We start from the raw sequence: 26042 nt of genomic DNA, 5'->3' as shown, positions 1-26042 counted from the left end.
TCTTTGGTCAGGTTTTCATTTCTTTCTCCCACAAAGATATACAGTAACTTTAGGACTTTCCTGTTCATAAGGATTTGAATATATTACTTTAACAATAATAAGGCAGTCAGTTTATCCACAGTGATAAATGCCCTTTAGCTAAAAGATAGTGGATTTTTTTTGCATTACTGATGAAGAAAGTATGTACTACTATTTTTCAGTTCATAGAAAATTTGACTATAAAAATCCCATTTGTATTTATCAGGCAGGTAGACTGGTACTCACTATAATCCAAAAACCAAACACACCAACTGAAAGAAGGTAAGAGGTGATTTGTCTTTGTATCAAATACATTTTTTAAAATAGTGTGCTCATGCCAGCTTTCATGTCCTCAGGTGTAACAAATTAAGGTTCCCAGCCCAGTTGCTGTGCAAAGAGACAAGGGATAAGAGACAGAAACCAGACAGGGCTGTGCCTCATTAACACTCTAGGAGATCAGACTAGATGATACAGGATGGGGTGGCCAAATTTACTGACCCCCTAAGCCACGTACAGCAATCTTCAGCAGTTCAAGAGCCAAGGCGACCTGCTGGATCTTGGGGCTTCATCCCCACTCCTGCTGAAGCCTCGAGCTCCAGCAGGCACGCCCTGCAGCGCTGAAGCCCCGAGACTCTCCCCTCCCTGCTGGGGAGAAGCTCCTCCCCCGCTACCATGTTGCAAGGCAGAGGTCCCAAGCTCCCCTGACACCCAACTCTGGTATGTGGAGAATGGGGGGGGGGAGCATAGGGGACTTCGCAAGACTTACTTTAACTGTAAAAGAACCGTCATGCGGTTCAGGAGCCACGGTTTGGCCACACCGATATAGAAGGACCAGGAAGAGGGAGACAGCTCCAGGGACTGGTTGTGCAAATCCAAACACAAGCACTTGCTGTTATTTTGCTATAAGGAGAGGCTATATAGCCAGACAGATACCCAGAGAGAAGACGGTTGCCTTATGGAATGACTATGAATCGGCAGCTCTGTGAATCCTGAGAGAAGGGAAAGGTTTCTTGTGTTCTGGTTATTCTGTATCAACAGGGAAGAAACCTAATGGTTAGGGCTGGCTGAGCTATGCACTCTGGAGAGAATACTGTATGACAGAAGTGCTTGGGAACTGTGACGCAAAGCACCCTGTATTCATACCCTACTCTCCACTGTGATAATCTTTGTACAAAATATACCTTGTGAGATATCATTTGAAAATGAATAACTGACTGGTCAATAATGTCATGGTGAAATCTATGTAGCAACATTATATGTAAAGTTGTGATTTTCCCCTGTATAATGTTACTTGTCCAAAAGCAGCCAGCCCTGCGCAGGCAAAAGTTGTTAAACAGGCCTATCCTAAACAAAGGAATGTGTGTTTACCTCAATTTATATATAAGCAGTAAACAGAACCATCAAGGCAGCCGAGTGGGTGGGCAAAAAGATCATGGAGCCTCCTCCACGAACTTCCATGTCACCTTCCTCACTGTTTGAATGAGCTAATTTGAGGGGTAACCTTTGGGACAATCCATTTCAAATGTTCACTGGACTATAAAAGAAAGGAGACAGAAAACCCCACATTCTCTCTTTCACCTAAGAAGACAACGAAACCAGCATCTTTGGGCCTCTGGAAGAGATCCTGACCGAAGAGGGGGTCAGACACCATCTTGCTGGAAGACTGGGGGTGAGAAAAGCTGTCTGAACAAATCCTTGAACCAAACATTGCTAGATTACGTTTTCGACTTTTAGATGTGTGGTTTCACTTTTATTTGCTTGTAACCATTTCTATCTTTATCTTTTATACTTAACCTCACTTAAAACCCTATCTTTGTTTGCTCATAAACTTGTTTTACTATTAATCTAAACCAGCTGGGTTTCTAGTAAAGTGGATGTCAACTGATTAATGTGGCAGGCTGGTGGGTTTTGTCTCCTTAAAAGATCAAAAAGATCTTATTATTCCTCTGAATGTTGCAGGAGAGAGCTGGACATATCAGAGCACACAGGTCTCAGGAGGTTCAGGGCTGGGGGAGGTGTTGGGGCCACCTGCTAACATTAGCAGCTGATAAATGTTAAGGTGTTAAGTCTGGTACAGACAAAAGCGTGTCTGTGACAACCACTGATAGACTGGTTGGTTCATAGTGGTTGAATGAGCGCTGTACAGTGTACAGAACATAAAGTGCATGCTGGCTGCCCTGGTTGGTTAGGCCCTAAAGTCAGACCTCTCCGCAAGTGGGTGGGAGCTCCCTATCTCCTTAGCATGGAAGAGGGAGTCTGTTACACTGCTGCTTCATGTCCTTTTTCAGGGGCTGTGATTTTGCTCAGCCCCAGCATGGAAGTGCAAGGGAGGATGCTCCTTGCACCTCTGGAGAAGGATAATATATGATATAGCCCTAATATGCCCTTTTTCTATGCTATATGTTGTGTATAGGTCCAAGGATCACTATTTTAAAATAGCGTGTGTCTATCTTCCATTCACACCTGAGTCAGAGAAGGGCTGATAATCTGTTTGTGAGGGCGCTCTGATTTATTCATCTCCCAAGCTGCAGTTTACAGAAAAAGTCAACAGTATTCAGTGTGGGCTTCAGTCTCATTGACTCCACTGTGGTCTCAGCTGATCTCAAGATTTCAAATAATAGCTTGAGCATTTAGCCCATAAGTAGCACTCATGTGAATTCAAGAAATGCCAGATTAATATTTATGCTAACAGCTAGATTCACTCCACAAAACAATTTCTTTGCTGATAGATTATTCTATATTCATTTGTGAATAGTGTATACCGGTTTGATGGGAAAATTCTCTTTTTCTCATTTTACAGTAAAGAGCTTGAAAGGTAACAAGAACACAAATTGCCTTTAGATCAATACAATACTTTTTTAAAAATAATTTCTTATCTTTCTATCATGGGTTGTTCTGAGGACCAATCTACCTTCCTTATCAATACAAATGGAAAATTCCAGTAGACCGTCTCATTAGTTGAGTAAATGATTGGTTTTTCAACTCAGTGGCTGAACTGAAAAATATATACAAAAAAAGTTTCATTTTGAATCAAAACTGAATTTTTTTTTTTGGTTTCTTCTGGAAAGAAACACATTTCTTTGGCCGAATTAAATGACATTTAAAATAAGAAGCATTGAAACAAAACATTTGCTTCTAAATAAAATGCTGAAATGGTCCATCTTAAAAATGTGAAAATGAACTATTTTTATTTTTTCAAAAAAAATGTTCCTTATTTTCTATTCGGCCAAACCAGCACTTTTAAAATATTCTGACATGCAGATAACAGTTTCTTAAAAGACTAAATTCAACATCATCGACTTGGTATGTATGGTGTGAAAACTGCAATGGTAAACTTCTAGCCCTTCCAAGGAGAAGCCCCAAAAAGAACTAGAATGAAGAGTCAGATTTTCCCCTCCTTGACAGGTCAAAAGTGCATTTATTGAAAGGGAAATATGCTACCAGCTACACTTGGGGATACCGTGGAAGGCATACACATGACTATTGGGTATATATCCACCTATTTTCAGAAGCAGCAGTTTATTCCCTATTTATTAGTTGTGAACGTTGAAGCAAAAAGTTTATATAACAGATTCTAATTCATAAACCTTTGGAGGGTAAGTTTAGGAGATGAAGAGTTCTCTTTACTCAGACTCAGACTTTAAGGCCAGAAGGGACCATCATGATCATCTAGTCTGACCCACTTTGAGGCCAGAGAAACTCCCACCCTCCCCTCACACAAACTTCCTGTAGTAGATCCATAGCTTCTGGCTGAGTTACTGAAGCCCTCAAGTCTTGATTTAAAGACTTGAAGTTACAACGAATCCACCATTTACTTTAGTTCAAACTAGCTAGTGTCCCATGCCAGCTGAAGAAGGAGAAAACCTGCAGGGTTTCTGATCTGGGGAAAATTGCTTCCCAACCCCAAATATGGCTATCAGTTAGACCCCAAGAATGTGGGCAAGACTCAGACATACACCCGGAAAATAATTATCTGTAGTAACTCAGAACCCTCCCCATTTAGGGTCTTTGATCCTCAAGGTGCCAATTCTGTAAAATGCTCTGGCCAGGCCCACACAAAACACCATTACAGTTAAGAAGGCTCTGTGCTGGCTCAGGGGTCCACATAACAGCTTGCAGGACCAGGGCCTTAGTCCATTTCAACCAGATCAGGAGCATTTCCCAGACTGATTTCAACCCAGGAGATGGGACTTCTCTTATTTCTGTTGGTAGATATTTCTAGAGGCTAATCAGTCTCATAATTTGAACATTTTCCTGATATTAAGCCTAAATTTTCATTTTTAAAAGATGCCAACCCTTTGCTTATAGCTGTGCTCCCTTGTTAATTGAACACAGAGTTTGTGATTCACTTGTGGGCTATGGCCCTGCAATTTCTAATGTACAACATGTGCAGCACTTCTAGATCTGAAATGACTACTCCACTAACTGATATTACCGAAAATAAAGTCCACGGCCCGTGAACAAATACAGGAGTCTTACTTGAGTAAAAACACAGTAAAGAACTTCAAGATTTGGTCCAGTGGCTTTTTTAATTAAGTAAATTCCAAAAGAAAATGTCCAAAAATATATTTAAAAATAAAAATCCTTCTAGAAACAGCAGAATCTACAATAATGGCCTAATAATCACAATTGCTGAAGTTCCTTTGATAAAAGTTCAATAATGGCATCTCAAATTTCCTATGTCTCTACAGAAAACTGGTCCAGTGAAGAATGATGATGAAGTATACCTACCTATTCAGAGCATCTCCCACCAGGGCCTTATAATGCAATAATATTAGGATCCAAAAGTCCAATATGGGGTGGGGGATTTGAATCCACTATAACAATATGATTCTGTGCTATAAATAAAGAATATGACAATCTACTGGTTTGATTGATCCATCCAGTCAATCTGGCCCTAATCAGCTACAAGACAATTAAATAGGCAAACAGGTCTTTCACACTCCTGGCTTTAAGTCTGTGGTTTCTTGTCTAGACCATCCAAGTTGTGATACAGCAAGAGATTGAAAAATAATGGTAAAATGTACCTCTATTTAAATTGCATTTAATCAGGTTTCAGGCTAATTGCAAACTTTCCAACATAAAGACAGAGTTGGATGAATAAAAGTCCTAGGCAAAAATTATATTGAATGGCTTTTATAACAACAGAACCAAAGAAACCGGTGGAAGTTGATGGAGTAGATCTAAACGCTTCCTTCCAAAGGTCAAACTGCAAAATGGATCCCCAATCCTGGTCCCACTTTAATATAAGGGCCCTCTAGTTAGAACATGGCACAGCTCTGTCTACATTTGAGATTAAAAATTAATTGTAGAGGTTTTTCTATTAGCCTCACTGGTATTAAATTTTTACTTTGCAGCAACTGTCAGTTTAGAGTTTCTAAACTGCCCTGCCAAACATGTTTGATACATTTCCTCTTCCTTATTATTAACTGTGATGTAAGGCTATTGTAATGCAGCTCAATAATATCCAAACACCTGGCTAATGGTAACAGAAAATGTGGAGGGGTGGGCAGGCCCAGGCCACTTGCAGCTTCTGAGGCCCCTAGCCACAATAAAAATAAAAAATGACAACACATGGAAACAAAATAAGGCACCAAAAAAAAAAAGAGTGAGACATCATTTGATTATTTCTCATTTGCTTAGATTTGCAGCTCTAAGCTGAGAGAGAGTGTCACATTCTGGTCCAATAGGGATGCGCATAAAAAAAATTGCAAAACTGATCAAATGCCAAAAAATTAACAAGAGTCTAAATTGGAGGCCCCCTTTGAGCTCTGATTGGCCCTGGGGGTGGGAAGAGGAGTCCATGCACTTATTGTACTGGCTCATCTATTGGGTCGAATTCTGTTCTTGCATCTACTGGTAAAAACCCAGAATAACTCCTTTGAAGTCAACGGAGGTACATGGGGTTTTCAATTGGCTGACTGAGAGCAGAATGGATGGTAAGTTTTATAATAATGGCAAAGAGTTCTGTGGCACCTTATAGGCTAACGGACATATTGGAGCATAAGCTTTCATGGGTGAATCTTCTTACTATATGTTCCATTCTATGCATCCAATGAAGTGGGCTGTAGCCCACAAAAGCTTATGCTCTTATAAATGTGTTAGTCTCTAAGGTGCCACAAGTACTCCTGTTCTTTTTGTGGACACAGACTAACAAGGCTGCAACTCTGAAACCTGTCGTGATTTTGAAAATATGGTACTAATTCAGGAACCTGAAGGAACAGCTACAAATGGGAAGGACAGAGAAGTGGTAAACTTTTGGTTTATTTTTACGTGACTCAGTTTCCCTTTTGCATTGGGTGGTTTCCCCCCAGATATAAATGGGTTAATATATTTCATGAAGCAAGACAAGAAACACAATGACCAAAGGGAAATCACTAACCATGAATGATCTATCAGGACATTAGACATCATCTACCCAGACATCTGTTGGGAAAATAATTTAGCCGGCACAGATTATCCAACAAGATCTTGAAATGCCTTGAAGACAAATTTTTATTACAGAAGGTGGAGAGAGAGAGAGAGAGATTTGGAGAGAGGCTGTTCTAGATTTGATTCAGTTAAACAGTGCAGAACTGGTTGAAAATTTGAAGGTGAAAGGCAGCTTTGGTGAAAGTGACCGTGCAATGGTACAGTTCAGTATTCTAAAGAACGGTAGGAGGAAAAGAGCAGAAAAAACAACAATGGACTAAAAGAAGGCAGCCCTTAGCAAGCTCAAAGAATTAGTAGGTAAGATCCCTGGGGAAGCAAGTCTAAAGGAAAAAAGAGTTCAGGAGAGTTGACAGTTTCTTAAAGAGACTTTAAGGATACAAGAGCGAATTATCTTAATGAATAGGAAGATAGGAAGAATAGTAAGAGACCACCGTGGCTTACCAGAAGATCTTCAATGACTAGAAACTCAAAAAGAGTCATACAAAAATGGAAACTAAATCAAATTACAAAGAATGAATATAAAAAAGCATTTTAGGGACAACATTAGAAAGCCTAAGGCACAAAGTGAGATTAAACTAGCTAGGGATATAAAGAGTAACAAGAAAAATGTTTTACAAATACATTAGAAGCAAGAGGAAGACCAAGGACAGGGTAGGCCCATTATTCAATGAGAAGGGGGAAACAATAGCACAAAATGCAGCAAAGAGTTAAATGCCTGTTTTGCTTCAGTTTTCACCAGAAAGGTTAGCAGTGACTGGATGACTAACATAGTGGATATCAGTGTAAACAGGGTACGATCAGAGGTTAAAATAGGGAAAACAACAAATTAAAAATTAGTGAGACAAGTTAGATGTCTTCAGTCAGCAAGGCCTGACAAAATACTTAAAGAAATACCTTAGAATACTTAAGGAACTGGCTGAAGAGACTCTGAGCCATTAGCAATCTTTGAGAACTCTTGGAAGACAGGAGAGAACCCAGAGGACAGTAAAAGGGTAAACAGAATGCCTACCTATAAAAAGGAGAATAAGGATAATTCAGGGAATTCCAGACCAGTCAACTCAACTCCAGAAAGATAATGGAGCAAGTAATCAAACAATCAATTTGTAAGTAGCTAGAAGATAATGAAGTTATTAACAACAGTCAACATGGATTTATCAAGAATAAATCATGTCAAACCAACCTAACATTCTTCTTTGACACAGTAAAAAGCCTTGTGGATGGGGGAGGGGTGTCCCACTGCCTAGTATGGGACACAGCTAAGAGCACCAGTCTCAGGTCAGACTGCTAGAATACAGGGCATATACCCCAGATTGGTGGTGCATTCTCTCATAAGACTTCACCAAACCAGTAACAAATGTGTTCTTCCAAAATACAGTACTAGTTATATGGAGCCACAGACAGCCCCTTCAGGCCCTCTAGCTCCTCAGTCCATGGTTCAAAGCTCTCCTTTGGTTAGAAATCACAGACCAGAGATGTGGAGCAGGAAAGAGGCCAGGGGATGATGTCACTGACTCCAATTTATATGTGCATGGAAAGTTACGGGAACAAACATGGAGGCAGGGGTCACATGTGTTACATGCCCTTGCTGAGTCATGAGGCATCCATTGTCTACATGCTCTCTGAGGCGTCCTCAGTAGGGGGCCATTGGAAGAGTTGATTCTCCTTCTGGCCCATCAACCAGGGCTGGCTGGTCTTGATGTAAGTCTGTCTTGTGGGTGTTAACCGAGGAACACAACATGTTTGAATCATAGAATCATAGAATATCAGGGTTGGAAGGGACCTCAGGAGGTCATCTAATCCAACCCCCTGCTCAAAAGCAGGACCCATACCCAATTAAATCATCCCAGCCAGGGCTTTGTCAAGCCTGACCTTAAAAACGTCTAAGGCAGGAGATTCCACCACCTCCCTAGGCAACGCATTCCAGTGTTTCACCACCCTCCTAGTGAAAAAGTTTTTCCTAATATCCAACCTGAACCTCCCCCACTACAACTTGAGACCATTACCCCTTGTCCTGTCCTCTTCCACCACTGAGAATAGTCTAGAACCATCCTCTCTGGAACTACCTCTCAGGTAGTTGAAAGCAGCTATCAAATCCCCCCTCATTCTTCTCTTCCGCAGACTAAACAATCCCAGTTCCCTCAGCCTCTCCTCATAAGTCATGTGTTCCAGACCCCTAATCATTTTGGTTGCCCTTCGCTGGACTCTTTCCAATTTATCCACATCCTTCTTGAAGTGTGGGGCCCAAAACTGGACACAGTACTCCAGATGAGGCCTCACCAATGTCGAATAGAGGGGGATGATCACGTCCCTCGATCTGCTCGCCGTGCCCCTACTTATACATCCCAAAATGCCATTGGCCTTCTTGGCAACAAGGGCACACTGCTGGCTCATATCCAGCTTCTCGTCCACTGTCACCCCTAGGTCCTTTTCCGCAGAACTGCTGCCTAGCCATTCGGTCCCTAGTCTGTAGCTGTGCATTGGGTTCTTCCGTCCTAAGTGCAGGACTCTGCACTTATCCTTATTGAACCTCATCAGATTTCTTTTGGCCCAATTCTCCAATTTGTCTAGGTCCCTCTGTATCCTATCCCTGCCCTCCAGTGTATCTACCACTCCTCCCAGTTTAGTATCATCCGCAAATTTGCTGAGAGTGCAATCCACACCATCCTCCAGATCATTTATGAAGATATTGAACAAAACCGGCCCCAGGACCGACCCCTGGGGCACTCCACTTGACACCGGCTGCCAACTAGACATGGAGCCATTGATCACTACCCGTTGAGCCCGACAATCTAGCCAACTTTCTACCCACCTTATGGTGCATTCATCCAGCCCATACTTCCTTAACTTGCTGACAAGAATACTGTGGGAGACCGTGTCAAAAGCTTTGCTAAAGTACAGATACAATGCATCCACTGCTTTCCCTTCATCCACAGAACCAGTAATCTCATCATAGAAGGCGATTAGATTAGTCAGGCATGACCTTCTGTCAAGGTTCCTCCCCCACTCTGAACTCTAGGGTACAGATGTGGGGACCTGCATGAAAAACCTCCTAAGCTTATCTTTACCAGCTTAGGTCAAAACTTCCCCAAGGTACAAAATATTCCCCCCGTTGTCCTTGGACTGGCCGCTACCACCACCAAACTAATACTGGTTACTGGGGAAGAGCTGTTTGGACGCATCCTTCCCCCCAAAATACTTCCCAAAACCTTGCACCCCACTTCCTGGACAAGGTTTGGTAAAAAGCCTCACCAATTTGCCTAGATGACTGCAGACCCAGACCCTTGGATCTTAAGAACAATGAACAATCCTCCCAACACTTGCACCCCCCCTTTCCTGGGAAATGTTGGATAAAAAGCCTCACCAATTTGCATAGGTGACCACAGACCCAAACCCTTGGATCTGAGAACAATGAAAAAGCATTCAGTGTTTTACAAGAAGGCTTTTAATAAAAAATAGAAGTAAATAGAAATAAAGAAATCCCCCCTGTAAAATCAGGATGGTAGATATCTTACAGGGTAATTAGATTCAAAAACATAGAGAACCCCTCTAGGCAAAACCTTAAGTTACAAAAAAGATACACAGTCAGAAATAGTTATTCTATTCAGCACAATTCTTTTCTCAGCCATTTAAAGAAATCATAATCTAACACATACCTAGCTAGATTACTTACTAAAAGTTCTAAGACTCCATTCCTGTTCTGTCCCTGGCAAGAGCAGCATACAGACAGACACTGACCCTTTGTTTCTCTCCCTCCTCCCAGCTTTTGAAAGTATCTTGTCTCCTCATTGGTCATTTTGGTCAGGTGCCAGTGAGGTTACCTTTAGCTTCTTAACCCTTTACAGGTGAGAGGAGCTTTCCCCTGGCCAGGAGGGATTTCAAAGGGGTTTACCCTTCCCTTTATATTTATGACACCTTCCCTTGGTGAATCCATGCTGACTGTTCCTGATCACTTTCCTCTCATGTAAGTGCTTCAGGATTGATTCTTTGAGGACCTGCTCCATGATTTTTCCGGGGACTGAAGTAAGGCTGACTGGCCTGTAGTTCCCAGGATCCTCCTTCTTCCCTTTTTTAAAGATTGGCACTACATTAGCCTTTTTCCAGTCATGCGGGACTTCCCCCGTTCGCCACGAGTTTTCAAAGATAATGGCTAATGGCTCTGCAATCACAGCCGCCAGTTCCTTTAGCACTCTCGGATGCAACTCGTCTGGCCCCATGGACTTGTGCACGTTCAGTTTTTCTAAATAGTCCCTAACCACCTCTTTCTCCACAGAGGGCTGGCCATCTATTCCCCATGTTGTGATGCCCAGCACAGCAGTCTGGGAGCTGACCTTGTTCATGAAGACAGAGGCAAAAAAAATCATTGAGTACATTAGCTTTTTCCACATCCTCGGTCACTAGGTTGCCTCCCTCATTCATTAAGGGGCCCACACTTTCCTTGGCTTTCTTCTTGTTGCCAACATACCTGAAGAAACCCTTCTTGTTACTCTTAACATCTCTCGCTAGCTGCAGCTCCAGGTGCGATTTGGCCCTCCTAATTTCATTCCTGCATGCCCGAGCAATATTTTTATACTCTTCCCTGGTCATATGTCCAACCTTCCACTTCTTGTAAGCTTCTTTTTTATACTTAAGATCCGCTAGGATTTCACCGTTAAGCCAAGCTGGTCGCCTGCCATATTTACTATTCTTTCGACACATCGGGATGGTTTGTCCCTGTAACCTCAACAGGGATTCCTTGAAATACAGCCAGCTCTCCTGGACTCCTTTCCCCTTCATGTTAGTCCCCCAGGGGATCCTACCCATCCGTTCCCTGAGGGAGTCGAAGTCTGCTTTCCTGAAGTCCAGGGTCCGTATCCTGCTGCTTACCTTTCTTCCCTGTGTCAGGATCCTGAACTCAACCAACTCATGGTCACTGCCTCCCAGATTCCCATCCACTTTTGCTTCCCCTACTAATTCTTTCCGGTTTGTGAGCAGCAGGTCAAGAAAAGCTCCCCCCCTAGTTGGCTCCTCTAGCACTTGCACCAGGAAATTGTCCCCTACGCTTTCCAAAAACTTCCTGGATTGTCTATGCACCGCTGTACTGCTCTCCCAGCAGATATCAGGAAAATTAAAGATATTAAATTAAAGTTTGAGATAGTAACGATTCATAATTTCATATACAACGATAATACATGCATATAAACATGATAACATTGTTCAACAGACCACAGCTTTTCCAATGGAATCTTACAAGGCATACTTTGTATAAGATTTATCATACTTGTGCATCAGTGGTGATACCTTAGTGTAAACATGGTCATTTTTTTTCTATAGTCTCACAGGGGGAAGCATAGGTGTGATATATCACAACTCTAGTAAGTCTTTTAATACTGTCTTACATGACTCTCATACAAACTAGGGAAATATAGCCTAGATGAACCTACAATAAGGTGGGTGCACAGCTGGTTGGAAAACCATACTCCGAGAGTAGTTATTAATGGTTCACAATCAAGCTGGAAGGGGATATTGAGTGGGGTCCCATAGGGACCTGTTCTGGGTCCAAATCTATTCAATATCTTCATAAATGATTTGGATAATGGCATATACACTTATACAGTTTGTGGATGATACAGAGCTGGGAGAGGCTTCAAGCACTTTGGAGGACAGGATTCAAAATGATCTTGAAAAACTGGAGAAATGGTCTGAAATAAATAGGATGAAATTCAATAAGGACAAATGTGAAGTTCTACACTTAGAAAGGAACAATCAGTTGCACACATACAAAATGGGAAATGACGGCCTGGGAAGGAGTACTGCACAAAAGGAGCTGGGGGGTAGAGCAGATCACAAACTAAAAGTGAGCGTTGCGGGGCAGGTACATCCCACCACGGGGTGTCAGGTCACGTGTGGTCCAAAAGAAGGGAAAAGGCTGTGCCCAGCCAGTTAGTTCTTATGCTGATGACTTTTACTATAAATATGGTCGTATGGCCAACAGTCTGGTGTCAATAAGGTGTCACTGCCTTCCACTTGGGGCAGTGGCCCAATGGCCAAGTCAGTAAAGTAGCCCACCTCTGTGGGATGGCAAGGCCTGTTGGAGGAGTGGGGCACCATTCAGGAGCGTGTGGTACCCTGGAAAAGGGAAGTAAGGCCCTCCCTGCTCCTCCAAGTCCCAGCCCAGGCAGCGGTGGGAGTACTCACCACCGAGTCAGCAGGGATCTTCCTGAAACATGCTGACCGGTTCCCTGGTGTACTCACCAGCAAAAAGTTTAAGTCCCATGGGCTGCTTCTTACCCTTTCTCCCCTCATCAAAGCTCCCCAGTTCCTCTGGGGTCCTTAAATGGCTGGGCTCACACCAGTGTGGTCCCTTCTCAGGACTCATCGGGCAGCCTGGAGTCTGTCAAGAACACTGCGAGCCATAGTCCTTCAGTCGGGGCCTGAAGCAACTCCCTGGAGAGGGCCTGCACCCTTCCCTTCCAGCAGCCTGCCCAGACTGAACTGGGCTGCTACCTTTTATATGCTGCCTCCAGGCTGAGCATGCCCAGCAGGGTCGGAGGGGTGGGGCTTCCTCACCCTGAAGAGCAGAGTTAACCCTCTCAGAGGTGGTGCGGGATAGGTACGCCCTGTAATACTGTTAATAACAATGTAATACTGTTGAAAAAAGTCATCATTCTGAGATGTATTAGCAGAAGTGTTGTAAGAAAGACATGACAAGTCATTTTTCCACTCTACTCGGCACTGATAAGGCTTCAAACAGAGTACTGTGTCCTGGGCGCCAATGTGTGGTGCCACACCTTGGGGAAGATGTGGGCAAACTGGAGAAAGTCAAGAGGAGGGAAACAAAAATGATTAAAGGTCTAGAAAACATGGAACCATTAAAAAAAACTAGGTTTGACTAGTCTAGAGAAGAGAAGATTGTGGAAGGGGCATGATAATAGTCTTCAAGAATGCAAAAGGTTGTTATAAAGAAGAGGGCAATAAATTGTTCTCCTTAACCACTGAGGAGAGGAGAAGCAGCAATGGGCTTAAATTACAGCAAGGGAGATTTAGTTTAGACCTTAGGAAAAACTTTTTAACTTTAATGGTAAGTAAGCACTGGAACAAATTATGAAGGGAGGTTGTGGAATCTCCATCATTGGAGATTTTTAAGAGCAGGTTAGACTCGTGCCTGTCAGGGATTGTCTAGATCAGTGGTTCTCACCCAGGGATCTGGGGCCCCCTGGGTATCGAGCAGGTTTCAGGGGGGCCGCCAAGCAGGGCCAGCATTAGACTCACTAGGGCCAAGGATAGAAAGCTGAAGCCCCACCACATGAAGCTGAAAGCCAGGGCCCTGAGCCCCGCCATCTGGGACTGAAGCCGAAGCCTGAGCAATGTAGCTTCGCAGGAGCCCCTGTGGCATGAGGCCCTGTGACTGTGAAGAATCCCATGCACTGCTACAGGCTGGGGACCGACTGGCTAAGCAGCAGTTCTGCAGAAAAGTATGGGGATTACAGTGGACGAGAAGCTGGATATGAGTCAACAGTGTGCCCTTGTTGCCAAGAAGGCTAACGGCACATTGGGCTGTATTAGTAGGAGCACTACCAGCAGATCAAGGGAAGTGATTATTCCCCTCTATTCAGCACTGTTGAAGCCACATCTGGAGTATTGCATCCAGTTTTGGGCCCCCACCACAGAAAGGATGTGGATAAATTGGAGAGAGTCCAGTGGAGGGTAACAAAAATTATTAGGGGGTTGTGGCACATGACTTATGAGGAGAGGCTGAGGGGACTGGGCTTATTTCGTCTGCAGAAGAGAAGAGTGAGGGGGGATTTGATAGCAGCCTTCAACTAACTGAAGGGGGGTTCCAAAGTGGTGGCAGATGACAGAACAAGAAGCAATGTTCTCAAGTTGCAGTGGGGGAGGTCTAGGTTGGATCTTAGGAAACACTATATCACTAAGAGGGTGGTGAAGCACTGGAATGGGTTACCTAGGGAGATTGTGGCATCTCCATCCTTTGAGGGTTTTTAAGGTCCAGCTTGACAAAGCCCTGGCTGCAATGATTTAGTTGGGGTTGGTCCTGCTTTGAGCCGGGGATTGGACTAGATGACCTCCTGAGGTCTCTTCCAACCCTAATCTTCTAGACAAGTAAATCAGGAGAAGTACCTCCCACCTTGGAGGGAATTGCATATACTGGTTTTGACTGGGCTCAAGAGACCCAGCAAATGAAGAACTGAGAATTGTATAAAGGGACAATAGAGAGGTGTCTCCCTCAATCAATCCAAGAATTGACATGAGACTAACCAAGAAGATAAAACCTTGCTGGAAGGGTCTGAGGAACTCTGAAACCTACCAGGGTCTCCATGTGTGACACCTGGGCAGACAGGCATGCGTACAATACATGTTTTTTTCTGTAATGCTTTTGTTCTAAAAAGATATTTTGCTTTATGAAGGCTGGCTGGTCCCTGGTAAGCCCTTCATCATTGTCCCTGGGAGATAGCAAGTGTTGAAATAACATAAATGCTTTGCTTATGAAGGCTGGCTGGTCCCTGGTGAACCATTTGTCATTGTCCCTGGGACACAGCAAGTGTTGAAATAACATAAATGCTTTGCTTTATGAAGGCTGGCTGGTGACTAGTAAGCCTTTGTCATTGTCCCTGGGTGACAGCGAGTCCTGAAGTAAACTCAGACTTGCTAAGGTGATCACAGTGAAGGGGAGGAGGAATTACAGCCTGAATCCAAGGTCTGAAGGGACAGGAACACAAGTTCCTGCTGTGACACTTCCCAGGGGTACCCAGGGTTGTGAGGCACCTTGTTACCACCTGGTTTAGGGTAAGGAAACTTTGTCTATGCCTGCTGTGGGTCAATTTCCCAACACCACCAGCCTCTGATAACACAAGCACTGCCTTCCAGGCCTCTGCTTTCTCTTTACAGGTTAACAACAGGCACACTCCAACCCCGAATCCTCCAAGCATCTCCCTGGAGTGTTCAGCCACTGATCCACTGGACACTCGCAGATCCTCTGCTCCCAAAGAAATAGCACAACCCCTGCTTACCAACCACACCTTAGATCACAGCATCCCTTAACTCACAACATTTAGATATGTTTACAATGAAAACAAGTAAAAGTTTATTTTCCCAAGAGCAGAGTGTGACGTTATGCCCCATATCTTCATAGAAATATGGTTATGGTATAACTAAGCTATACTTTATGCAATATGAGTCTTGTAAGATATCATTGGAAAGGTTATAATTTACTGAATGTGTTTCTCCAATGTCTATGCATGTATCATTTTTGTATCTGAAACTGGGAATATTGACCATGTCTCTGTATTTCAAATGTGCTACATTGGATGAGGCCAAACAATGTTAGTGTAAGCGGGGGAATAGTCCCGCTCTTGTGGGGAAAAAGAAAAGGAGTACTTGTGGCACCTCAGAGACTAACCAATTTATTAGAGCATAAGCTTTCGTGAGCTACAGCTCACTTCATCAGATGCACGGCTGTTACTCTGAATCTTGTGGGGAACTTTCCTAGCTTCTGTTCTACCCCAGTGAAGTGGGCTAGCGAAAGGATCTGAGTCCTCGCTCCCACTTCCTTTACCCAGTGGCCTCCCTGCCCTTGAGGACTCCCCTTCCACTCTCCTGTCTGGAGAGTCCTCGTAACCCCAACAAGCCTGGGCCCAGGATTCCTTTGGGGCTCGACCCCCAACCCTGCTGTGGTCACCTAGGACAGGGGCTAGGGTGTCCCCACTCCGGGGTATTCTGTCTGCACTGGGCACTTCTCTGACCCACTGACCATTACATACAAGTTAAAGCAAGTGCAAGTTATTTAATCAACAATTAATTTTAAAAAGAATAAGGAAAAATGGGAAAGGTTAAAGGAAACATCACCCTGCTCTGTGGCAGGGAACATCACAAACAGTGTCTCTGGAATGTCAGGGCAGTTCACAGTCTGTTTCTTGTAAGTCCCAGGCCTTCTTCTCAGGCCCTGGCTGTGCTGCAGGGATGCTGTGGATTGGACACTTGCTCTGGTGGTGGCCACAAGCTCTCAGGCTCTAACTAGTAGGACCCTTCTTCTCAGTGTCGCCCCTGCCCTGTCGGGGTTATGATTCAAGCCTGGCCTGCAGAGCCTCTTGGCTGAGGCGTCTCCCTGTGCTGGGCCTGCTGCCCAGGGTCCCCCTCGGTCTCCCCAGCTGCTCACCGCACCCAGCTCCGGACTGCTCCAGCCCCAGCTCCACCACTCTGTCTCTGCTGCTCTGCGTCCAGCTCCCTGGGCTGCTTCTCTGGCCCCTCTGGCTCTGGTTGCTGCAGCTCTGCTCCCAGGACAGGTCTGCTCTGCAGGCTGCTTCTGTGACTCTGCTCCCAGCACTGACCTGCTTCCTGGGCTGCTTTTCTGGCCCCTGTGGCTCTGGTTGCTGCAGCTGTCCTCCCAGGGCAAGTCTGCTCTCTCTGGGCTGTGCCTCTGGCTTTGGGGCTGCAGCTCTGCTCCCAGGACAGGGTCTGGTCCCTCTGGATCTGGCACAGCTCAGCTCCCCAGCTCAGCTCAGGCCCCTGCTTTCTCCTTAGCTCGGCCCCCCTCTGTCTGACCCAGGCAAATCCAGCTCACAGGGAGGACAGGACCTCCCTGGCCTCTTGACTCCCTGATTAGCCTGCTGGCCCTGTCATTCAGGCTGACCTGGGGCATTGGCCTCTCCCCATTGTTCCTGGGGGCTGTCAGTCTCAGGGTCCTGATTCCCCATCGACCCTTCCCCCTTTTTAGTACTGGGAGCTAGCCAACCAAAACACCGCAACGGAATGTTAGTAAGGGGGCAACAGTCCCCTTACATTAGTAGCACACAAGCATAAGGATCACCCCAGGAACTGTGTGCAATAGAAACCTCTCAGAGATAGCTCTGTACAATGGGGACTGTTTGACCCACGTCATAGCAAAAAAGCTTTGCAGCAAGTGGGGGGAAGATATAAAAGAGGGACAATGATAACATGAGGGGTCTTCACTCTCCCTTCAACAACACACCTGAAAACACCTGAAGAACAAAGACTGAACTGTGAGAAGTGATGGTCCCAGGCTAAGATCTTTAGCATGTGTATGAAAACCTGGGAAAGCCAAGGCAACTTGTGCCTTAAGTATCTTTGACAGAACAAGGAGCAATGGTCTCAAGTTGCAGTGGGGGAGGTTTAGGCTGGATGTTAGGAAAAACTTTTTTACTAAGAGGGTGATGAAGCACTGGAATGGGTAACCTACGGGGGTAATGAAATCTCCTTCGTTAGAGGTTTTCAAGGTCTGGCTTGACAAAGCCCTGGCTGGGATGATTTAATTGGGGAATTGTACAGATATTCTATACAGTGTAAGACAGTAGTATTTTGAGTTTCTCTCTTAAAAGGGGTGGGTCCGTGAGTGCTGGGGGAGTCCTCTCACACACAGCTGACTTCAGTGTGTGGCTGCAGCTGAGTGTGGCCCTAGTGTGTTTGTGCTGCAAAAGGCTGGAGAGCCTAATTCAGCAAAGCAGGGAGAGGGAATCCAGGCTGGCTGAGCGGGAGAGGCTCAGTTAAATCCCAGCACATCAGATGACATCCCAGACAGGGAGGAGGGGGTCCAACCCGTCACACAGAGATTGGAGAAGAAGCTAACAGAGTCAATGGGAACAAAGGGTTGCATATAAAACAAAACACAATATGCACTCTAGACTTACTTAACTTGTTACTGTCATGTCATATAGAGCGAAAAACACATCCAAAATCCTTCCAGCATATTACAGCCAGGCTTGGCTGTAATCTTCCATTCATGAGATAAATCACACTGTCCTCTTGCCTCCTCAGTGGAAAGATGAAGAGTGTTGCCTCTGTCTCTACAGTTATTGTCCAAACATCCATTGTCTTCACTTGCAAACAGAATAACCCCCCTGCTTGGGTTTTCCTGTCTAGAATTTATGCTGGAGATTTTTCAATTACTTGATTAGTATTTGGCTCATACTGTAAATGGGTGAACTACAGTACTCAATTTACATGTGGCCAGACAGATAATCATTTCTTGCCTGAAAGAAACCTGTTTCTCATCATTTGGTGACCAGCCCCCACTCATGGACTTCAAGAGCGTAATTTTTAGTATGGACAAATAACTCCTTATGTATTATCCATACATACATTTCACAATAGCTAAGAGGACCAGTGTGACACAAGCTTTCAGTGGAGATCTTACATGGCACTCTTTGATGAACTAATGCATAGATAACAAACTCAGAGGATCCCTGTCACCCTTAGGCACCCCGTACCCTCTGCCAGTTGTCACCAAGAGGTCCCTGGGGCATACCCACCCCAAAAAAGTGGTCAGCGGAGGCCTGAGAGGGGACACCCTCGTGGAGGCCATGAAGGGTGAGGAGTGCAGTTGCCTTGGGAACTGTGACAGCGTGATGTTACTATTATATTCTTTAAATCCCAGGACACACAGGTAATGTGATTTGTAAAAATTATTGTATATCTGGATTTGACTGTATGAAGGGATTGCACGTAAAGAGAAACAAGCGGTGTCCTGAAGTTATGGTTCTAAACAGATCCTTACAATGGATAATTGTAGAAGAAAAGTTTTCTTAGCCACCAAGTAGAGTGGAATTATCTCTTGATTCACATTAAAGACTCAATTCTCACCTATGCTGAAGTTCTGCTCCTTGAATGTGATTGGGGGAGGGGGCCTGGCAGCCAGTTACAGCTTCCCAAATTTGCACTAGCTCAGCCGTGGTATCAGTTACAATTGGGCTGCTCTAGTTGAAGTGACTGGTGGAAGGGCCCTTGGAGACCCTCATGCTAGTAGTGAGGATCAGCATAGTGGAGCTCTGCTCTGCAGCATCTCAGCCCTACATTGTGGTAGAGGGAGGTGATTGGCCATGGAGCTGCCTTTGCCAGGTACACCATCAGAGAGTATCCCTCTGCAAAGAGAACTCTTCTCTGTCCATTTACAGCCAAGATCTGGCCCCTATGCACCATTTGAGCTGCACAATGGAACTGGATAATATCAGTACTCCTGACGCTATACTACCTATTGATGTTCATAGTGTGTAGGATTCATACGGGGTTCATGCACTTGGCAACATTCAGGGCACACCCGGAGTGTTGTGTAGGAGCAGTGCACACACGGCTCCTCTCAAGGGCATAAACCTTGGAATCTCGCCCAGATGACATAAACCGTGGGAAGCCTCCCAGGACTGGGCTCAAAGCCCAAAAACAAAAAATGCAGTAAATAAAAATTAGTAAATAAAAATATTATACAAAGCCAGTGTATTCCTTTTATCTGTTAAAATATATAATGCACAAAAATAAAAAATAAAAATAAAAAAACTAACAGGCAAACCAGCCCGTCGGCAAACCAGCCTGCTTGCTTGCTTAAAGCCTTGTTCTGTCTTGTATTTAAACCGCAACAATAGTGCTTGTGGGGTACTCTCCTCTGTAATTAAAGCAGCTAAATTCATAATTAAAGAGAATCCAAGAGAAGATGCCAGAGAGACAGGCTGAAACGCAGGACTGAGTGAAGGGTACCAGATGAGGAGTGGAAATGTCAATTTGCATCAGTACAAATCTCAGAGCACATGAAATCACTGAAACTATGGTTCAAATTGTGACTGCTCCTAGGCTTTGCTGAATCTAATGTTGCTCAGGAATAAGGCAGAGTAACCGCTAGTGTGCTGAACATCTTAGAGAGGACATATCTGTGGAGGATGAGGTGTGGCACACGCCCATTAAGCCCCGGGAGACCAATAATGAGGAAAACACAAGGTGCATCTGTTCTAAAAGGTGAAGCAAGGGCCACATTCACGCCAGCATTCCCAGCGACATTAAGCCTGCCTTTGTCGCATATACAGATGTGAGTGCAGCCAGCGCCCCTTAGGCATTATAACCTCTTATTCCAATTTCCAACCAATATGGTTCAGGCTCTGGAAACCTTTGGTTTACAAATGGTAGTTTGGCTCTCCAGCCTTTTGCCTCTCCAGGGTTGGAAGGGACCTCAGGAGGTCATCTAGTCCAACCCCTGCTCAAAAGCAGGACCCATCCCCAATTAAATCATCCCAGCCAGGGCTTTGTCAAGCCTGACCTTGAAAACTTCTAAGGAAGGAGATTCTACCACCTCTCTAGGTAACGCATTCCAGTGTTTCACCACCCTCCTAGTGAAAAAGTTTTTCCTAATATCCAACCTAAACCTCCCCCACTGCAACTTGAGACCATTACTCCTTGTCCTGTCCTCTTCTACCACTGAGAATAGTCTAGAACCATCCTCTCTGGAACCACCTCTCAGGTAGTTGAAAGCAGCTATCAAATCCCCCCTCATTCTTCTCTTCTGCACACTAAACAATCCCAGTTCCCTCAGCCTCTCCTCATAAGTCATGTGTTCCAGACCCCTAATCATTTTTGTTGCCCTTCGCTGAACTCTTTCCAATTTATCCACATCCTTCTTGTAGTGTGGGGCCCAAAACTGGACACAGTACTCCAGATGAGGCCTCACCAATGTCGAATAGAGGAGGACAATCATGTCCCTCGATCTGTTCGCTATGCCCCTACTTATACACCCCAAAATGCCATTGGCCTTCTTGGCAACAAGGGCACACTGCTGACTCATATCCAGCTTCTCATCCACTGTCACCCCTAGGTCCTTTTCTGCAGAACTGCTGCCTAGCCATTCGGTCCCTAGTCTGTAGCTGTGCATTGGGTTCTTCCGTCCCAAGTGCAGGACCCTGCACTTATCCTTATTGAACCTCATCAGATTTCTTTTGGCCCAATCCTCCAATTTGTCTAGGTCCCTCTGTATCCTGTCTAAACACCTAAAACAAGTGTTTTGATGCCTACATATAAATTGTGCTCTATAATATTTAGCACATGTTCCAAACACTTTACAGCTATTAATATGCACCTCTGTAAGGCAGGTAGTTCAGATAACTGGCTGTGATGATTTAATTGGGGATTGGTCCTGCTTTGAGCAGGGGGTTGGACTAGATGACCTCCTGAAGTCCCTTCCAACTCTGATATTCTATTATAAGAGCCAGTAGGAACCTTTGCCCTGAGCTCAAACCAACCCTTTCATGTTGTTCTAAATAGTTTAGTTCAGATTTCTTCTTCAATAGTTATTTTTATGTACTTTGCACTTCTGTTTCTTGCTGGAACTGGAGGTGAAACAGTCTGTCATAAAAGATCTTGTTTAAAGTTGTTTGGGGCCTATACAACACCAATGGAAGTCAATGGAAAGACTCCTGGGCACTTAGGGTTCAATCCTGCAAGCCATTGAGCCTTCTGGCCAGATCCTTAATGCTTAAATATTTGGCTGGATTGAGCTAGAATGCTCAATACCTTGCAGGACTGAGCCCTAACGGCCCAGGTTTTCTGGATTCAAGATGTGTGGATTATTCAAACTCATCTTTGGTAAACCATCCAAACTTTGGTTGCCTATCTGAGACTAAACCAACATGTTCAATTTTTGGTGCCACACAAGTGGCTCTCTAGCTGATTATCTGATTGCTTGACAATTTGCCCCTCTTGTTACACAATCATCTTTTCAGTGCTTCTGAGATCATGTGTATCACAAATGCCACCTTAACCCTTTGATAAACTTTTAAGGTCTTCAGTACAACTTGGCTCCGGTTTTAAAAAATGGATATCGTGCTATCAATTCAGAAAAAGTGAGAAAAAGTAAATTGGACCAAATATAATCTTTGGAGAAAACTATCGAGTTGACTTGTGGTACATTTGCTTTCAGATCATTAGCAGGCTCTGTTTTTATTAGTCAGTGTTTGCTACACTGATTTCCCAAGGGGACTTATGTGCAACCATTAACCTCCTTTAGCATTCTACATTTATTTGATCTCCAGTATGAAAGAAGCTCAATATATTTATTTAGTAAACAAATGTGCTTTAATGTATAAAACCCAGATATCTTCTTGCTATTCAGAATCCCTTTCAATAAGTCACTGATGCAAACAAAGTCAACACTAGCTAATCATTTAATCTATCAGCAGTAATTCCACTAAATAATTTTTTGAAACTATTTTATTATATGTAAAATAAGTGCTTACAAAGGATGTAAAAATAATGTAGTGCAACATCAAAGCTGAAGGTGATGTTTTATAACGGGGATATTTGTTTGATCTGCAAATATCATTGTTTTAACTTAGATTAAAGAGAAATCTTGCACACCTTTCATTTTTTTAAATAGATGGTTCCTGAGGAAAAAGTTCATGCTTTGTTTAATAATTCCATGCATTTAAAACAGATTCCTCAATCTGGTACTTTTCATTGTCCCGTGCAAACTTGTGTATTTGTATATCTAATGAGTCTCATTGTTTTTATTACTAATTGTTATTAGGATAGTGTTGTAGATGTGTGTGTTGTTTTACAGTACTGATGTATACAGGTTCCCTGCCCTGAAAATCCTGATTCTGTAAACAGTTGCTAATCACTGTAATAAGAACAACACCCTCAAGTCACTAAAGCATTTAAGAACATGCTTAACAATAAGCACATGAATTAAAGAACATCCTTAACTTTAAGAATGTAAATAATTCCAGTTGAAGTCAATGGGACTACACATGCGCTTAAAGCATTTCCCTTTTGGTGCTTTGCTGAATCAGGGATTGCATCAGATAGTAAGTGTATGCAGGATTAGGCCCTTTATTAATAGAACAACAGGAGATGAATGTTTTATCTTCATTTACCTAGAAAGCCCATCTGCACCTTTATAATCTACAGAGGCCAGATCCTCAGTAGGTGTAAAGTAACATAATACACTGAAGTCCATGAAGCTATGTTGCTTTACAACAGTTGAGAATCCAGGTTTAGTGTTTTTAAAGGACCCATAATCTTAGAAATGGAGTCACTTAATGTAATCATTGGTTTCAAATCCGAAGGAGTTTAGATTGCAGGAGTACAAACTGCTTCTTGTTTTCACAGTTTATTAAGCAAGGGGTAACTGTAGTCTTACTTTCCACCTAGTGGTAGAACATCAAAGCTGCAATTAGAAGTCCTCTTTATACCATACACTTCGATTCCAATTTAATAAGATAGATACTGTTTTATCTGATAAAGGAGGTGCTATTGTCATCATGAACAGGTCTGACTACCAAAAGGAGGCTGCCAGACAACTCTCCAGTACCAAATTCTACAGGCCACTTTCCTCAGATCCCACTGAGGCATAAACTAAGAAACTGCACCATCTACTCAGGACATTCCATACACTAACACAGGAATAAATCAACATACCCTTAGAGCCCCGACCGGGGTTATTCTATCTACTACCCAAGATCCACAAACCCAGAAATCCTGGACGCCCCATCATCTCGAGCATTGGCACTCTCTCTGAAGGACAGTCCGGATATGTGGACTCTCTACTCAGACCCTACGCTACTAGCACCCCCAGCTATCTCCGTGACACCACTGATTTCCTGAGAAAACTACAATGCATTGGTGATCTTCCAGAAAACTCCATTCTAGCCACCATGGATGTAGAGGCTCTCTACACAAACATCCCACACACAGATGGAATACAAGCTGTCAATAACAGTATCCCTAATGATGCCACAGCACAACTGGTTGCTGAGCTCTGTGACTTTATCCTCACGCACAATTATTTCAAATTTGGTGACAATATTTACCTCCAGACCAGTGACACCGCTATGGGCACCCGCATGGTCCCACAATATGCCAACATTTATATGGCTGACCTGGAACAACACTTCCTCAGCTCTCGTCCACTCACGCCCGTTCTCTACCTATGCTACGTTGATGACATCTTCATCATCTGGACCCATACGAAGGAAACCCTAGAAGAATTCCACCACGATTTCAATAGCTTCCACCCCACCATCAACCTCAGCCTGGACCAATCTACACGGGAGGTCCACTTCCTAGACACCACGGTGCAAATAAGTGACAGTCATGTTAACACCACCCTATACCGAAAACCCACCGACAGCTATGCCTACCTTCATGCCTCCAGCTTCCATCCCAGACACACCACACAATCCATTGTTTACAGCCAAGGGCTGAGGTACAACCACATTTGCTCTAACGCCTCAGACAGAGACCAACACCTACAAGATCTTCACCAAGCATTCTCAAAACTACGATACCCACACAAGGAAATAAGGAAACAGATCAACAGAGCCAGACGTGTACCCAGAAGCCTCCTGCTGCAAGACAAGCCCAAGAAAGAAACCAACAGTACTCCACTGGCCATCACATACAGTCCTCAGCTAAAACCTCTCCAACGCACCATCAGTGATCTACAACCCATCCTGGACAATGATCCCTCACTTTCACAGGCCTTGGGAGGCAGGCCAGTCCTCGCCCACAGACAACCCGCTAACCTGAAGCATATTCTCACCAGGAACTACATACCGCATCATAGTAACTCTAACTCAGGAACCAATCCATGCAACAAACCTCGATGCCAGCTCTGCCCACATATCAACACCAGCGACACCATCACAGGACCTAACCAGATCAGCCACACCATCACCAGTTCATTCACCTGCATGTCCACCAATGTAATATACGCTATCATGTGCCAGCAGTGCCCCTCTGCTATGTACATTGGCCAAACTGGACAGTCCCTACGTAAAAGGATAAATGGACACAAATCAGATATTAGGAATGGCAATATACAAAAACCTGTAGAACACTATTTCAACCTCCCTGGACACACAATAGCAGATGTAAAGGTAGCCATCCTGCAGCAAAAAAACTTCAGGACCAGACTTCAAAGAGAAACTGCTGAGCTTCAGTTCATTTGCAAATTTGACACCATCAGCTCAGGATTAAACAAAGACTGTGAACGGCTCGCCAACTACAAAAGCAGTTTCTCCTCCCTTGGTGTTCACACCTCCACTGCAAGAAGAGGGCCTCATCCTCCCTGATTGAACTAACCTCATTATCCCTAGGCTGATTCTTGCTTGCATATTTATACCTGCCTCTGGAAACTTCCACTACATGCATCCGACGAAGTGGGTATTCGCCCACGAAAGCTTATGCTCCAATACGTCTGTTAGTCTATAAGGTGCCACAGGGCTCTTTGCCACTTTTACAGATCCAGACTAACACGGCTACCCCTCTGATACTTGCTTTATTATTGAAATTGCACTGTTTGGTGTGTATAATAAGCCAGTTTACTTCTATGTTATTGTTGTATCTATGATGGTTGTAACGTAAGTGAGTTAACAGAGCAGCTAGTGATCTAGTAGCTATGTGCTTTGGCCATCCTAAGAAAACATCAGGTTTGTGATTCTTAAAACTCACATTCTGAATAATATCTATCGAGTTTCTTCATGCATACCTTGAAAATAGTTCACAAAGAAAGGTATCATTCTGTGCATTTTACAGGTGGAAGAACTGAGACATGGAGCCTTACCCAAGTTCACATGGCAGGTCAGTGGTAGAGACAGAAATAGAACTCTGCTCTCCTGATTCCCCAGTGCCCTACTCAGTGCACTATATTGCCTTAAAGCCTACCAAACTAATTTAAGAATAAACCACTGAAAATAAGAGTATTTGTGATTGTCATTGCAAGGAAGTGTCTTTGTAAGTTTGTTAATGTGCAAATGGTAAATTAGAAAGATTTTTTGCATAGCCAGATGCAATGTACACTTAATCCAACAGAGCAGGATGCATTAATT

The sequence above is a fragment of the Lepidochelys olivacea genome (genome assembly GCF_965140295.1).
Source record: "Lepidochelys olivacea isolate rLepOli2 genome assembly, chromosome: 1".
NCBI lineage: Eukaryota > Metazoa > Chordata > Testudines > Cheloniidae > Lepidochelys > Lepidochelys olivacea.
The sequence above is the reverse complement of the archived record's forward strand: the minus strand, read 5'-3'. Positions refer to the sequence as shown.